An 18,369-nucleotide genomic window follows, 5' to 3' on the forward strand; every position below is an offset into this window, starting at 1 on the left:
ATTAAGCCACATTTTCCACTTTCCATTTCACTTTCATAAAAAAGCTCTTTAATGTCTTGTTTACTTTCAGCTGACAAAGTAATATTGCCTGTATATCTCAAATTGCCAGTGTTTCACCCTCTAATTTTGATTCCAGCTGTTATCTTTTCTGATCCTGTCATCCTTATAATAAATCTGCTGTATAAGTTAACACAGAGATGGGGCCAATATGCATCCTCATCTCATTCCTTTCCTTGTTCTGAATTGCTCTGTTTTTCTAAATTCAGTTCTTATGGTGGCTTCTTGTCCATTGTAAAGATTCCTCAGAAGAATAATCACATATTCTGTCATGCCTATTAGCCTGTACTGTATTCCTCATTTTGCCATGAACTACACAGTCTAAGGCCTGTCAATGTAGCCAAGGTAAACCTCTTGTAATCTCTTACTCTCTTCAGTATGTATGTTATGTAAGCTATCTGATTTCTCTTTCTCTTCCTGTTCATTTGGCATTTCTGACTTTATGCATGGCTGTATTCTTCTTCTTTGAAAGATGTGAAGGACAATGTTGTTTGCCTCAGGATTTGTGCAATAGTTCAGGAATTTGCATGATTGTTTGCATTCCATATTCAACCAACTTCTCTACTCTACATCACACAGACCTGTTCCCTTTTTGTTGAGATAGAGTGATTAGCACTTTAAGTGCCTCTTCGCCTGCATGCCTGGTACTTTCCTATTTGACAGACAATCTACTGCCTATCATATTTCACTTTCTAATAGAAACCTTCAGGATGGTATATGTAGTCCACTTTCCTTTAAGATCTCAAATCAGAGAGACCTGGATGTTATATTATGTCATGCCCCCATGTATAGAGTTTTACATGACTCACACACACACCTACACCGCTCCCCCCCCCACACACACATCTTGGAGGGGAGAGAAATTTCTCTATTTTTACATAGTGTATATCCTGTGTGGTGTTTTCAGTTACACAAACCACCAGGAAATAGGCTTTATGTGACTGGTTTCAGCCAGATGTTATTCTATGGGGTTTAAACCCTCTAACAGGAATTGAACTCATGGCCCTTGCATTTTAGATGACTATATACAGTATGTTAGATTTAGCAGCTATCATGGCAAAATGTTGCATCCATATGTCTCTGTTCTGAGGGTAAGGGAAAGTGGATTGTACATACCATTGTGACAAATTCTATATACAGTATCCCTTCCTGCAATCCTGAACACCAGGACCTATGTAGCTCCTAAAGCTAGTGCACTGTATATAGTCATCTGAAGTGCAAAGTTCCACAAATTCAGTTCCTGGTGGAGGGTTTGAATTCTATAGAATAACATCTGGCTACCTATATCTGTTGATCCCCAATAAAGATGAAACCTGTCGCATAGTGCCTGCCTCCTGGTGGTCTTTGTAAATTTCTAATGGAGTCATTCTATTTGAATATATTCTGTCTCTACAAAAGTTTCTGCCATTCTATAATTCCATTTATAAAGGGTTTCAGTATAGGCTTTCCAACTTGCTTTAACTTTTCTGTGATTGCTCTTAAGCACTGATTGCTTCTGTGATTTCCCGGATCTTCATTTAAAAAGATCTCACACTTTCCTTTTTGTGTTATTGTCCCCCATTTGTTGACATTCTTGATTAAGTCAACTTTCTTTGTCCTTTCTTGCCTGATATTGAAATCTTATTCAATCACTGCATGTTCTTTTTGTCACTCAGTGCTTTCCTCCTCTACATTTCTTTGGCTATCATGATAGCTTGTTCTGAAAATCACTGCAATCTTCTCTTTGGTATGCTGAGATTTTTTTGTCCACTTCAGTCTTCACACTGACTCTTATCTTCCCACAGCTCTTCAGCTTTTTGGCCACATAGGTTTAGCATATGGAATCTGTTCCTTACATAGATGTTATATTTTGACTGTTTCTTCTATCTCATATTCAGTCATTGTGTATCAAATAATGCTAAGGTGTAGAGTCTGTGTTTATATTGCTTAAAGCAAAACTTGTCAATAAAGAGTTTGTGTCGCAAAACAAAATTATTCTATCACCTAGACTATTCCATTTTCCCAGTTCTTGTTTTCCAGTTATTGCTGGTTCTTCCATTTTTCCAACTTTTGCAGTTCAATATACATGAATAGTGTTTTCTTAATACTATATTTAGCACTTTTTACAATTTGCTATGGAATTCATCAATGTCTTCCATTTTGAGAAAGTCACAAGAGATAACTTCATCAGAAAGTCCTCATGGAATTCTACTCCAGTCTTCCACTCTTTGTATATTTTGCATTTGGTTTACACTTGTTTGTCATATTAAATACTTACACTTTTATAAGAATTCGTATGGGCTGGTATTTTATTCTGAACTTCTTTCTTTGGTATTTATTGGATTATAGTCAAGCATACACTTAACAATGTCCTTTATGATTATCATTGCCATTCTATTCCTTCATGGTCTTATGCCCTATACAGTCATATTAGTTGTCCATTCCAGTCTACCTAAACTCATTTATTCATTAAGAAGTTTTATTTAGTTAATTTTTGCCTTAATAAGTTCATACTTCTTACATGTTCCACACATGTTCCAGTTGTGTAAGTCTTTGTGATGTAAAGAACTTCTCTTTCAGTACTGGCACCATCAGTCACTAGAGTCCAATTTGTCTTGAGTCTTGCCATGTCATCACCTTCCAACTTGGGGTTGTGTCATCTGGCATCTAAATACAGTACATCTAAATGTTTCAGCTAGGTCCATACTTTTTTGAAAAATCAACATTACCAAAATATTTTGCTAGTATTTTTTTTTCCAGGTTTGATTTTGGATTTCCTCTTCTAAGTGTGTTGGTTTTCCTCATATTTGCAAATCCCACCTGTTGTCACTCCCGTTGTAAATTAATCTTAATTCCTGAGTTCCTTTTTTGATTTTATAGTGAGAGTGACCCCACCAGAAATTCTTACTCCCACCAGTGATTCTCTAATAATCATTGCAGCCACAGAGTTCTCCCACCAAATCAAGATGGGGTCTAAACTGAATCAATAAAATGAGACTATAAATATAGCCAGTCCTTGGGATTTAATACTGGTTAAACACTACTGTGTTTAATCTTGTTCTGCCTACTTGGATTTGGCTGGACATTTTCCCGGTGAGCTACACTTCCCCTGTCTGTTACTGATAGATAGGTGTTTGCTGGTTCAGGATTTGTGCTTAGTGTTCACTTTATTGAATATAATATTTTCATGGTCATTTTGTTTGTCCCTTGATATCTGATGCACAGAGACAGGCCTGTCTGAATTCAAATATTCCAGTTAATTTTCCTGGTGATTACATATTGTTTTGTGCATTTCACATATTTGATTTTTCTTCATTTATGTCTACCCTTCAAGATATGCCAGGTCAGAAACCATGTCCACAAGAATGACTGGAACTTTACTTGATCGATACAAGCTATAGTAACAGAATCTTGAAAGCCTGACTGTTTTTCCCTCCTTCTTATTATACCCAAGAAAGTTAGGGGGAGTCAGTTTAAGTTTCTTTCTAATGTTTTGAATGTTTTTACCTCGCCTGGATTTAAATTAGGTTTTTGTAACTGCTATCACATAGTTTCTCCAAAGACTCTCTTACACCTTGCCAAGTACCAGCAGGCAAAACTGTGAGATTGTTTGATGTCTGAAGATGGGCATGGGTCACAGATCAAATTAGAGTTAAACTGTTTCTCATCCTCGACCCTTAGCTATATATTCTGCAATTATTTCTTCCCCAGAAAAGGAAGGCCACTTTGCAGAATGTTTTTATTAGAACTTGAATACAATAAAAGTTAAAATTAAAGGAAAAATAAAAAAGAGAAGATGGAAAAGAAGAAAAGAAGTGAAAGAAAGAAAAAGAAAGAAAAAACCATAGATACTTCTGCCCTTCCTTCTATTGAGTAGTTGCCATCTTATTCTTTCCTCTCCATCTTTAACCCTTTTTAATCCCCAAATCCATAAATCATCAATTCAGCCTTTTTGTCTTTCAACAAAAAATCCATATAAGGTTTCCAGTCTTTCAAAAAAGTTTATCATTTTTTTCCCCTAACCAAACTGGTCAGTTTTGCCATTTCTGCAAGCTCCATCAGTTTTATACTTCAATCTTCTACTATGGGTATTTCATTATTCATACAATACAATACAATACAATACAATACAATACAATACAATACAATAATCTCGTTGCAGTTACCATATATAATATTAATTTCTGATACTTCTTTTCTAATTCAAGTCCATAAAACCCAATAGAAATAATTCTGGTTTCATTGTAATGTTAATCTGCAATATCTTTTGCATCATTGTATGGATTTGCAGCCAATTTTTTTTTGCTTTTTCATAAGTCCACCAAGCATAATAAAAAGTCCCTTCTTCCTTTTCATACTTCCAACACTTGTTTGATATTCCTTTGTACATTTTTGACAGTTTGACTGGTGTCATATACCAATGATACATCATCTTCTAAAAAAAATTATCTTAAATTGTGACACAATGTAAATTTGACATCAGTTTCCCACATTTTCTCCCATGTATCCATATTTATATTACACCCCAAATTTTGCAGCCCATTTCACCATGCAGTCTTTAACCTGTTCATCCTCTGTTTCAAACCTTAATAATAATTTATACATTTAGCTATTATATGATTGTCATTTGTACATAACTCTACTTGAAATTCAGTTTTCTTCTTCTCAATTCCAATTGTCCTTCTGTCCATGTTAAACCTCTCTTTTATCTGATTATAAGAAAACCATTGAAAAGGATGTCCTTCTGCAGCTAATTGTTCTCTTGTCTTCATCTTAATTTTTCCCTTATCTTCTATTAATAAATCCTCATATGTTAACCATCTTTCTTTATCTGCTGTTTCTCTTCTATAACAAGTTTCTTGTGTGGATGTCAATAGTGATATTTTTGGGCACAGTCTGGGTTTATATTTATTACATATTCTTAATAAAGTATTTCTCAGGTAATGATTTTTAAAATCTATATTCACTTTCACTTTGTCATACCATAAGAAACCATGCCACCTAAACCTCAGATTGTGACCTTTGCTTTGCAGAACTTTCTTGACCACTGCTTCTTTCATATATAGTGCTAGGTATAAATAAATGGATATATGTATTATGTACATGTATTATGTACAGTATGTGTGTGTGAGTATATGTTTAAATGGGAAAAAAAGCCTTGATAACTTGGTCTTTTGAGTAGAGGAATGATTCAGAAGAGGCTGATTCAGTTTGTGGTTTCATACCAATTTTCCTACTCCCTGCAGATACTTCTCTAGGTGTAAAGAACAATCTCATATCATACTGCAGGGATGGCTCCCAGTCTACTATGGTATCTTAAGGAATTATCTTGAACATTTTCTCTGAGTGAAAAGCACTCTGAGGTTAGAATGTTATTCAGCTCTACAAGACCTTAGAAGAAATAAGCTCCAGTAAAAAGAAAGGTGTTACTCTAAGGTGTTCCTCCAGGCTACTATGAAGGTGTTGACTGAAGAAGTAATTGCTAAGCAGAGATAAATGGAAATGAGCCAGAAATTTTTTTTCTTATTAAAGTGCCTTGATTTCATTTGGTGATGATAAACTCCTAAAAAAAGCCAAATGAAGTATTCCATTCCTCCCTTCCTCCATGCTTATATTAAAAAAGAAAATGATAGAATATTAGAAGTTGTGACACTGCTGGATCTCTTGAGGAAATGCAGAATTGTTGTTATTCAAAGCATTAGTACTGCAATGGGTTACTATTTGAATTCTGAAAATGAAGCATGGTTTGGGCTCCAATTCTAAGTAATGAAGATTATCTCCATATTCTCTCCAAGGTGCTATACCTGCCAATGCATTTGGATGCTTAATATTTGAGGAGATCTATATGGAGATATTTGCAATTCCTCTAATAACATGAAATCAACAGCAAACTTGGCCATCTCACTATTCTTCAGTAATAGTATATTAGCATATAACTAACCTTGCTGATCTCTGAAAAGGTAAGTAGTATATTTTGATGGGAGATAACAAGAAAGCCTCAGCCTTGTGGGCTAGATTGATAAATTGGGGGAAAAACAGAAGAAGGTATTGGCAAACCACTTCTGTATTGTTGCTAAAAAGATTCCATGGATATATCCACATAGTTACCAGAAATGGAGTTGGTAAAAGAAAAGAAAATGTACTTACCCTTTTCTTAAAAAAATAATTACCCCCATTCTCTTTTAATAGCAGCTTGATTTGCAGAAATCATTGAATGAGACTTCATTGCATGGAGATTCCATTTGATAAGGACTATCAATCATTCTGCATTTCAAGGCAAAGGAACAGGACCTAATAATATTGGCAACAATTTGTGCCATTTCTAAAGCTAAAATCTTTGAGAAACAATCCACTAATTTGGATTCCAATCCAGATATCAGGGTTGTCCTTTTATTTGTATGCATATGCATTCAGACTTTAATAATTTACCTTGCAATTTGCTCTTGACATATCTCCCATGTGAGTAAATTATTCAGAATGGATGCAAAAATTGATAAACATTATGGATGTGTTGATAAAGTACTGCAAGTGGCAAATGTATATAAGGAAACACACTTTCTATTACATAAAAACCATCTGTGACATACAGGTTTCCAAATCAAATATATATGCCTTTGATCTGTCAAATTCAGCATCTCAACCTCTTTTGAGACGCATTGGATCTGCATGTAAGCAATTGGGTTTCCAGACGTGGATTCAAGCTTATAATACAAGCCAAATGCAGGCTTCTGGCTCTAAAGATGTAAATCCTCCCACTCCTGCGGTTGATTTCTGCAATGTCTGTTTAATGTTAATTACATAGTGCAGTTCATACTGCTGTGATTCTGACTTTATTTTTTTCCGTTTAACTTTAAACATCTAAAAATGTTAACATAGGCACTGTATAAAGCACAAGTTGACATGCAAAAACTACATTAAGTTCAAATAAACAAGATGAAAGAGAGCTATTTCCACCACAATGCCTAATTTTATATGTAAAAAGGAGTGACAAAGCACATCCGCACATCTTTTTCTTTGTCCCACCCCTTCCTCTGCGTTGACAGCTTGCGTGATGGTGGCTTTGCAGTCTTTCAGTTGTGAGTGGGGTTGTTGCTAGCTGCTCTCTTCTCATCCCTCATCCCTCCATTATTTCTCTTCTCTATTTCATTCCCCTTGATGTGTAAGGTTAGAGCACCCAGTCACAATTAGCTATTGCTTCTGGGTTCTCCAATCTTACATCCATAGGGATGACTGAAGACATTTTGTTACCGAAAATGAAGGACAAAATAGTGTTAGAAGTTAAGAAGTTTGTTCCCAAGCCGGTCTTGGAACAAGCAGGAAGATACTTGTGGAGGGATCAGGAAATTGTTTACTGCAACAGAGCCTAAATCAGCAAGTAGGTAGAGATGGATGGTGGCCACCCCAGGCCATTCCTCACCACCTATCTTATAGATTTCTAATTCAAAACTTTAAGCCAATCATTAATAATGAGGGTGTAAGGAATTAGCCAGTCACATACCCCTTCACCTAATTACAGTTTCTGAGCATGGACCCTCATGTGCAGTTCCCCTCCCTTCCTATCTATGGTTAGTCACAATGACCAAAGAGACAGTGCCTGCAGTGGACAGCAACACGTAAGTCTTTAATCTTCCTTTCACACAAGTTTTGTGAAATGCTCTCTTGCCCATGACAGAGCTAGCCCTCCCCTCCAAAATGGCATCACTGTTGCTCATTTCAATCTTTTAGCTTCTCACCAATTCTTATGCTACTTTAGATATTATTGTAAGAAAATATTCCAACAATAGGATCCCCTCACATCACAAGTATGGAGCATATCCTCAGTGCACTTTTATACTGCTCCTGTTCTGGGCCTACGCCAGCTTGGCTGTAAAGTAGAATAGAAAATCCTATCTGCATGGAAATTCTTCAGCAACTTGTGAAGTATTCAGTCCAGACATGTCAACCCAGTGGACCGTCCTCTCCTGCTGTGTCCTCCCAACTTTCTATTCAAGGAAAGCAACTGCCAAATGCTTTTTTACTGGATACACACACAAACACACAAAGTTAAATTAAATGTATATGGAAGTTAAAGCATCAAAAGGCACATACATGCACAGGCACAACAACCAGCTTTAAAATAATAATGCCTTTTTTGCATTTTCCCTGTTTCTCTGGAATAACGTAGGGTGAAATTCTGTTATAGCAGGGCTTCTTGCAAGCATAATATGTATAACATTTGCCCTCACACGCAGAATGTTCCTGATTCAAAACAAACCAATTTTCTTCCCCAGATTATTATTTTTCTTTCCCTGGATCACTTACTTTTGCACTGTCCCAAACATAGGACAGCAAGAAAGGAAGTTCAGGGTAGGCTAAGTAGCATGAAGCTTTGGCCTTCATTATCTTGCTGTTGCTTTCCACCCACTAGAAATTAAGGAAGCTTCCTCTTTCTGCCTAATGGAAGAGAATTCTAAATTCATTTGGAGCAAGTTGAAACTCTTTCAGAAAATCTTGAGTACTTCTTGAGTAATTCCTTGTTAGGGATTCCTAGTCCATTCAGAGAGTTATTTTCATGACCCTTCATGTGAGCCTTTGGGTCCATCCTGTTCCAGTTTAACTAATACGGCCCCAATCTGAAGATCTTGGGTGCAGATGCTATCATCCTTCACTGTTGGTCATATTGGCTAGAGTTGATGTGGGTTGGGATGCAATATATCTGTAAAGCTACCTGTTGCCTGTAAGCTTCCAGAAGTCATTTGACTACAGAGGGGTAGAAATATAGTCAATAAATAAATAAAAGGTAAAACTTCCTTAGAGTTGAGATTGATTCCTTGTGATATCAAGGAAACATCCATATACGGAGCTTTTTTTTTTTTGCCATATTCTCCTTCTGCAATGTCTTACCTTCCCTGACTAGCTTATAGCCTGGTTATAACCTATTTCCTGATAGTCTCACATCCAGGTACTAAACAGATCAAAAATAGCATAGCTTTTTGAAGTGCCACTTACTCTATGCCTAAGCAATAGAAAGAATCTGTATAGTGCTGGCATTCTTCTCTACAAGACTGGACAAACATTGATGCATTTCCATCTGTGGTGGACTTCTGCTGTTGCTTCTTCATTAAGCAAATAAAAATGCACCCTTTCTTTTGAAATGATGGCAGTCTAAATTCACTTGGGCAAATGCAAAGAGCTGTGTAAATCTCCTGGTGATTTTCAGGTACCTGACCAGCCACAATACAATGCATTGAGTGTAGTCACTAAGTTTTAGTCTATGCTTACAACACATTGTTGTGGCACAGAGCACAGGGTTAAAAGGATAGCACATCTATTCACCCCTGCATGCAGTGAGGAGGTTAAGAATAGAAGCCTAGTCTTCTTAGTCACAGGCTGCCTTTGAAAATCATGTTTGCTGACTTTTGCAACATCTGGGAAGTTGTCAGAGGAGAACATTAGGGATGTGACTATTAGTTGGATTGAGTATGTCAAAATCTGTCAGCCATCCTGGAGGAGCAGGAATCAATAACAGCATATGGAAATAGAAAAGGTGATGAGAATGTTATTCTCTAGAACAAATCAGCAATACAAAGAAGTTGAAAAATAAATTATGCCTAATCTTTTTTCCCCCGTTAAAAATTGATCTGCTTTTTTCTGTCATTATGGGCAAGCTGAGTAGGAATGTCATTCAGATCATGTGATGGTTCTATACTATTGCCCAGTTCTCTGTTTCCATTTATTTATTAATTTTATTAATTTATTTCATTTTCTATCCTGCCTTTATTATTTTTATAAATAACTCAAGGCTGCGAACATACCTAATACTCCTTCCTCCTCCTATTTTCCCCACAACAACAAGCCTGTGAGGTGAGTTGGGCTGAGAGAGAGTGACTGGCTCAAGGTCACCCAGCCGGCTTTCATGTCTAAGGCAGGACTAGAAGATCTGTTGAATCTTCAGCAGTTTAATCAAAAGTGGACACCCTGAGGCCTCTGTGCTACACCTAACTTTTGAACCTTGGTTTTGCAGTCCCCCAAGCCTCCTTCAAAACAGTAGTTAAAAAAGAAACAGTAGCAGAATTTGCTGTCAGTCTGAAGTCAGAAATACTCAATCTGTATTGTAACCCTGAAAAAAAATGTAACACAGTTTTAAAAAGGAAAGAAAAAGATATTCTAGGGGTGATGGAGAGACAAGTACATGACATTAGCCTGCTTATTTTCTACCCTTATCCAGCAGACCTTGTTGTTCTAAAAATGCTTAATGTTGTCCACAGTCACAAATATTTGCACAGGGACTGATTGTCCTTCATGGTATGAACTGTTTAACCTTGAATTTATCCAAGAAAAGGACTTTAAAGCTCCTGGGGAAATGTACATCATGAAATTATTTCACTAAAGTTTAGTTATTCAGATCTACAGATTTCCACAATTCTGTTAAGAATAAAGTTTGTATGTAAGAAGCCAAAAGTATATAAAAAGGGCAAAAGTGAGACAAGGAAACAATGAAGAATAAGTTGTGGTTATTGAATTTCTTGACAGTGCAATCAGTGTTGAACCTCATTAGCTTCCGATGCCAGCTTAAAATCTGTATGTTAGGTTTCTGTGAGTATTTACTTCTCCAAATCAGTTCAGGCAGAGTTGGACCAACTTGATTTGTCAAATTAAATCGAATAAAAGAATTGAATGCATCCAAATAAATTCAGTCTGATTTGGATAGATTTTGATGTTTTTACACATGCCCACATGAATTTTAATGGTCCAATTCAGAATTCATTCTGAATAGCTTTTGGTGTCTGAATTACTTCCAATTAATCTTCTGAATTCATCTGAATGAACAAACTGACTTGGACCTGATTTGTACACCCTTATCATCTGTCCTCCCAGGCCTTTGCTTAAATGGTATTGCTACATGATTTTTCTGGGTGGTCTTGTTAACATATTTTGAGTTTACAAGGTTTTAAGCGTTTACACTTATGATCAGGTTTTTAAAGGCTTATTAGATTTTTTAAATCATTTTAAAATAAAATTGGTTAGTAAATCCTTTTTGGGGTTGTTAAAAAAGCAAAGAAAATGCAGAATAGAAACATTATAACTAAATTCATAAACATGCAGGGCTGGCACCAACTTTGATTTCAAAACTGTTGTTCCTGGGAGGGGCAGAGAATATGTGTCAATGACTGGTGGAGTGCAGTGGGAGTGGAACAAAACTTTCTCTTTCCAGTTTTCACCTAAAACTGATAGGATGGTTTCAGCCTGCATTTGAATTCTACTGTGAGATGACGCAGCAATTTAATCCTTACAGTTTCTTCAGCCAAACAGATTTCTCTGCTCAACTCAGTTTGTTTTCAGGATTGAACAGAAAGGGGGAAGGATGGCAATAATAAAAGAAACAAGCACATACATTTTATATCTCTAAGTAGGAACTTATAATAGGCAGGGTGGGGCTGGCTTCTCAAAGCATGAGTGCAGGGTGCAAACATGCACACTAAGGAAAAGCTGCTCACTTCTGCTAACAAAAAGTGGTTGGCACGAGTTGAAAACTGATGGGGGAAATCATTTTATCCCAAATGCTGGGATAAAAGAAAAATACCTTAGAGATCTAAAACCAACCCTCTCCCATCACCTGGTAACTCAACCAACAAGAATAGCTGAAATGTCCAGTGTTTGTATATAGGCATGTATTCCTCAGCTTAACATCATAATTTCTAGACGTGCATTTGAAATCACTTGCAAAAAGTAGCCTCCTGCTTCAGCCGGACTAGTTCCACTTGGTCTCGATTGAGAACTAGAGCCTATCACCATCAGTTGAATAGTGGCAAATGAATGGCCCCAACTCACCACACATGATGTTGGTATTCATTGGCCTATGCAAGGCAAGTATATAGTCCTCTGTGTGAAACTTTAGCTGAAGCTTGGTCATAGATTTAGAGGCCTAGGCTCCCATACATCATGTGGAAGATTTTACCTGGATTACTCTGACTTTGCTTTCAGAGAAAAACATACATCTCTCTCTCCTTAGAACCTCTTTACAGAATGTTTCTTCTAGTCTAAGATCTTCCCTATGTCTGCCATCTCCAAGGCAATTACCATTTCATTAAACATATTTATTAGTCTATGCAGATCTTTGGGTGGGGTGGGGTGAGTGCATTGCATTGCATTACATGAAGCAAGTTAACTCACTTCTAAGAGTGGAGGAAAGGAGCCACATTAATCTCTTTGCCTGCTTCCACAGAAATTTGCAGTACCATTTCATTAAACACATTTATTAGTCTATGCAGATCTTTGGGTGGGGTGAGGTGAGTGCATGTCTCCTTCAGTAATTCCAAGCACCCCTTAAGGGAAGTGCATTGCCTCTTTATGTTGACAAAGAGAATCACATCACCTCTGTGGCCAAGGCAAGGAAAGACAAGGCAAATCCAAGCTGCCTTGCACAGTCCTAGAAAAGATAGCATTTCCATAGAAACCTTATTAATATCTAAGATCCACTTCTCTCCTGTCATCCCTTTTATGGAAATAACTTTATTTTAGGGTTGTGTACATTATCAGGTTTGGCTAAACCTCTCTGTCTCTGTACTGTGTGTTCCTTATGCTTTGTTCTTTCATGCATTAAACCTGCAGCTTAATTTAACCACCACTGTAATCATATTTAGCCAAAAGCAATCTGTTTTGCCACTTCTGAATATTCATTAAATGTCTCAGGCTCTCATTAGATCCATCTCCTATTTAAGAAAGACTGATTCTATCCAAGCTGAATTTCTCATCAGTGATGGGTATGTGGAGCTTTACGTTCCTTCAGGATGTTAGTACAAAATTAAACCTGTAAAAAGCGGGGTTGGGGTGGGCAGGGAAGGAAAATAAAGTAAGTGAGAGACATGATTCAGTCTTTCCTTGAAGGCAGATCTGAAGGGTTGAAGTCACCCCGCTATTTGTGCTACAACCTGAGTGATATCGTTGTTTAACGCTACACTCGAGGTTAAAAAAGAATTGGACTTTCCATAAATGTTTACAGAACATCTGATCTTGGGAAAGTGTTTTCCTCCCTGTTGGCATATATGTTTGAGAAATGCAGCTGGATCAATGCAGGCACATGTAGTTTGTAGCTCAAGTGCATGTTTTGCATGCAGAAACTTCCCAACTTCATCTCTGACATCTCCAGAACCCCGGAGAGCCACTACCAGGCACACAGTACTGAGCTGAATGGATCAAACAAACTGCTATGTTTCTTGATAAGGTTTTACCGGGAGGGAAGGAGAGAAGAGAAACTACCATTCGCTCTACTTTCCTTCCGCCCTGTAGCTTATTTCTGAGGAGTGCTGTCCTCTTACTTATTATTTCCTGCCCATCCTCCAAGAGCACAAAGGCACTGTACGTAAAACTTTTTCCTCCAGTTTTTCCTCCAAGTCCAACATCCAAGCTGAGGAATGGATAACATTTTGGGAGCTGGGGCAATACCTTGGTTGTCTCCTATCTTGGGGCAACAGGAGCTTTAAAAAAAAAAAAGTGATGTCATGACAGGATCAGAATGGTCGGAGCTGAAAATGTGGCTTATGGGAGGTGGGTGAAAAATGAGGGGAGTCTTTAAGGAACCACATAAAATCCTCCTAATGGGAAAAATTGGCCTGACTGGGGGGAACGTAGGATTTTTAAGAGGTGCAATTGGTGCTTTAAGGCTTGTAAACCATTTCACCCCTTAAAATGCCTCCAGCCAATAAAATGCAAAAAAGCAGGGTCCAAAATTTTTAACCCCACCTTTTTAAAGGGGTCTGTGAGGTCACACAGATGGGATGCTGGGGAGACATATTGGCTGAAGGTTGTTGCCCACCCCTACCTTAGCCACTAAAACACTGGCAGTCTCTTGCCTTGTTAAACAAATGCTTCTCAAATGCACTTTTGTTTGTACATTTCAAGGAACATGGTAGAACGGTTGGTCCTCTGTGGAAAACTTTGAGGTAGGTAAGCCTTTGATAGAAAGGATTGCTCTTCTTCAGAATTGTTTTGATGAATTATTCTGTTTTGCTTTGCATATGGCCTTTCTCATTTGCTTAGGACATGTAGGCAGCCTGTTTGAACCTGACAGTGAGGTTGGGGGTTGTATGTGTCTATATGTATAGATACCCATTCATACCCATTGTACTCACACATAAACATACACAAACTCTTTCTTACAAACACCCAAGACACACAGAAAAATTTCCTTTAGATCAGCTTACTCAGCTTGATCAACTGGGACCAGACAATATGCTTGCTGGTCTAGGCTTATTTAGTTGGGATTACTAATAGATAAGCAGTCAGTGCTCTCTGTGACTGAATGGACTTCATTTTTTTTTATAGCAACTGGCCAGACCTTTGGCAGCCAAGAACTACATGTGCTTGATAGGTTGTCTCTCCGTGAGTTAGGACACTTAAGGCTTTGCAGGTACACTTACGAATTAGTGAAAAGCTGTACTTTAGCCAAGCTGCGGAAGTAGATATACATGTTTTCCAAATAATCATTTTTTAAGAAGAATGATAGGAAGGACACTATGAAAACGGAGCTTCTGTCTGCGATATTTTAATCTGTCTGTTTTAAAACAACAAAATGATTCTTTTTGTGAGCCTGCAATTTGGCTTTGTTGGAGAAACAACTTGGTAACCAGAACACTCAGTGTGGAAAGCACAATTTTTCAAAAGTGATTTTGCATATCTCAGAATATGCTTTTGTCCAGAACAAACTTGCATAAATACTAGATAAATATTAAAATAAATATTCAAAGCAAGCCAAACATTAATTGCATTTTAATTCATATTTGTTAATTCAGTTTCAGAATTACATTTCACTTGTAGGATTGATGGTATTAGCAAAGGGTTTTGTTTTCCTTAATGAATATTGAATGAATAATCTAATAGTTTGACTTTTTACATTTGCTTGTCTGATGACCTAATTTGCTTAGTTTTATTTGAACAGTAGTTAATTTATGATTGGCAGCTACCCAGTGAAGCACATGATTGAGTGAATATTAATGATTTAAATTTGAACACTTGAACTTTGATTCAGGCTTTAAGAAATAAGTAATCAAAACAAACCAAGATTCACTTTATATCTTAAATCAGGGTGATTGATGCAAGGCTGTTCTTAGAAATTTTCCTGAAAAATTATGGATAACAAAAATCCCTAACCTGATTTTATTTTTGTCCTCTTCTCAATGAATTGTTTAAATTGAAAGCAAATAGTTGCAAAAGTGATATGGCTACTTCCCTTATTCTGTATTGGAATATGAAGACAGGAAACTGTATTCATCAAAAAGAACAAAGCTCATCATCTATAACCTAGCATCCTATACACCTTCTAGAATGCAATTTCCATCATCCCCAATAGCACAATCTCTTGGCAACCATGAAACCATGGTGAAAAGCTGTAGACCTAACTTTGAGAATAGGAAAGGAAGGATGGACCATTAAAGGGGGACTTGTGGAAAATATTAGTCCTGAGAAAGATGAAAGTGAAGAAGAAACTCAAAATAACTCTGCCTCGATTTTGTTTAGTATAAGGTAGGATAGAGAGAACCTTGAACAGGCTTTCGAGATTCTGCTATTCTCCCTAAAGAACATTCCTGTCACGTTCACTGTTTCAATGTACAGTATACATCGTAATGTTTCACATGCCATGGCGCTGACGCACTTTTCTGTTGGGAGGGAGCTGCTGTGAAACCTTGTGCCAAGCTCTGTATCTGTGTTCATTTCAATGGAATGTGTTTGGGTTATGTTTTCTGTTCAAGGACTTTTCCCGTAGACCATCAGAAATCGTTAGGAGCACCTGGTTGTGATGTCCGGTGGCATGTTTGGGAAAAGGAGGCTTTTGCTGTAAAAGCCACTTTGGAAGCCTGGCGTCACCTCCTGGTAGGTGCTAAATGCCCTTTTGAGGTTTGGACCGATCACAGGAATTTGGAAGCCCTCTGCACCCCCTGGCATCTCAGTCCTAGACAAATTCGCTGGGCTCAATTTTTCAGTCGCTTTAACTTCCAGTTGAAATTTATTCCAGGAAAGAAAAACTTTCTGGCCGATGCTTTGTCACGTTTACCTCAGGACCTTGACCAGGTGGCAGATGTGGTTGGGACTGTTCTCACTGAACCACAACTGGGCTTGGTTGCTGTCACTCGGAGCCAGACCCGTGCGCAGGCAACCCCGCCCCCAGCCCAGTCTGGGAAGCGGAAAGTGCAAGTTCCTTGTCTGTTACAGAAAGACTTTCTCCAGGCGCTGAAATCTGACACTTGGTTGCTAGCTAATAGAGACAATGTTTCTTTTGAAGACGGTCTTGCTTGGGTGGAACACCGCCTTTATGTACCCGAAACTTTAAGAGCTGACATTTTACAGCATTCCCATGATGATAAACTTGCTGGGCATTTTGGTTTTGTTAAAACATTACATTTGGTTCATCATCAATTCTGGTGGCCTACCTTGAGACGCGATGTAAAAGACTATGTGGCTTCCTGTCCTGTTTGTGCAATGTCCAAACATAAAGGGGGGAAACCACAGGGGCTTCTACAGTCAGTGGCCAGCCCGTCCCGTCCCTGGGACAAGATTTCTATGGATTTTATTGTGGATCTTCCTCCCAGTCAGAAGAAAACTGTTATTTGGGTTATAAAAGATTTTTTTTCCAAACAGGCACATTTCATTCCATCTGCATCCATCCCATCCGCCCCACAATTGGCGCGCCTATTTCTCATCCACATCTACCGTCTCCACGGTAGCCCCTCCCGTTTGGTCAGCAACTGCGGGACACAGTTTACTTCCCTATTTTGGAAATCATTTTTAAAATTGATTGGCACCAAACCAGTTTGGTGTAGTGGTTAAGACACAAGGCTAGAAACTGGGAGACTCTGAGTTCTAGTCCCACTTTAGACATGAAGCCAGCTGGGTGATCTTGGGCCTGACTCTGTCTCAGCCCTAGGAAGCAGGCAATGGCAAACCACTTCTGAAATCTTGCTGAGAACTGCAGGGACTTGACCAGGCAGTTGCCAGGAGTCAACACTGACTTGAAGGCACCCAGAAAATAAAAATAAATAAAAGTAAATAACTAGAATACAGGCTGAGTCCCTCTCTTAATGAGCTAAGTCAGTGTGTGTCAACCTTGGCAACTTTAAGATGTGTGGATTGGGGTTGCGAGATTCTATGAGTTGAAGCCACACATCTTAAAGTTGCTAAGGTTGAGACACACTGACCTATGTGGACCTCTCAGAAATATTTGTTTACTTACTGTGGATCCTACGCTAAATAAACTTTAATCTAACCAAGCAGATCTCTGTTCTTACAAGAACTGCCTTATAAGAACCATTTGACTGAATAACAGTGAGCCAAATGCCTCTGTTCATAAAACTGGCAAGCTATAAAGGTAATAATTGTCCCCTATTATTTGTTTCCAGCATCTTCTAATTTCAAAGATTCATAGCCACTGTACATGAAAGTTCTCTTTAGCCCTCATGTCAATAATCATTAATAGGTCTAACCTCCATGAAATGGTTTTTTTAAAAAATCAAATCAAATCTTCTGTCTGTCAATGCAACCAACCTTTCACTAGGTCAACCTTCTCCAACCTAGTGAATTTCAGCTACCATTATTTTGGATGATAATTATGGGAGCCACAGTCCTAACACCTAAATTGGAGTGGGTCATTGTCAGGGCCAGCCTAAGAATTATGAAGAATCAATCCATCCAAACTTCAGTTCTTTATTTGCTCACACCTTATAGACAGAATCTTGCCAGACTAAAGCTACTTTTCCTAAACTAAGGGGAAATGACATGGGAAGATTCTAGTGTGGGGCTACAGTATTCTGAACCTCTTAGTCTTCCCATGTTCCTCCTCTGGACTGTGTTTTCTCTTATCTTACTCCTTGGAATGTTTAACCTCCAACCTCCTTGGAATGTGCTCCCTCCTTCCTGAGATCCAGCAGCATTACTGAAGTCCATCACATCACCTCCTCCTCCAGAGACACATTCCAGCATAGTCATTTAGGCCATCAAGCTCAACCCTCTGCTCAGCCCAGCACAGAAATCTAAATTGAAACACATCTGAAAACATCTGGGGAACATTGGGCTGTGAAAGTCTGTCAGAACACAGTGATTCGTCTTATGAAGAACTTCCTTGAGATTTCACTTTGGCTAGCCATTGCCATCACAAGAGTGAGAGAATTTTAAATTCTCAAGCATGTGTCTTCTGCAGCCTACACTATGTATCCCACTTCTTCCTTGATCCTAGCTGGAGAGTTTGCCCTTCCAAACTCTTCAGTGTTTGACATAGCCAAGGATAATTCACCCAGTTCAGAGCAGGTTTGGGCAGCTTTTAGTGGGATGGGCTCCCTAGATTGAATAATATGATTTTGGTGA

The sequence above is a fragment of the Candoia aspera genome, chromosome 3 (genome assembly GCF_035149785.1).
Source record: "Candoia aspera isolate rCanAsp1 chromosome 3, rCanAsp1.hap2, whole genome shotgun sequence".
NCBI lineage: Eukaryota > Metazoa > Chordata > Lepidosauria > Squamata > Boidae > Candoia > Candoia aspera.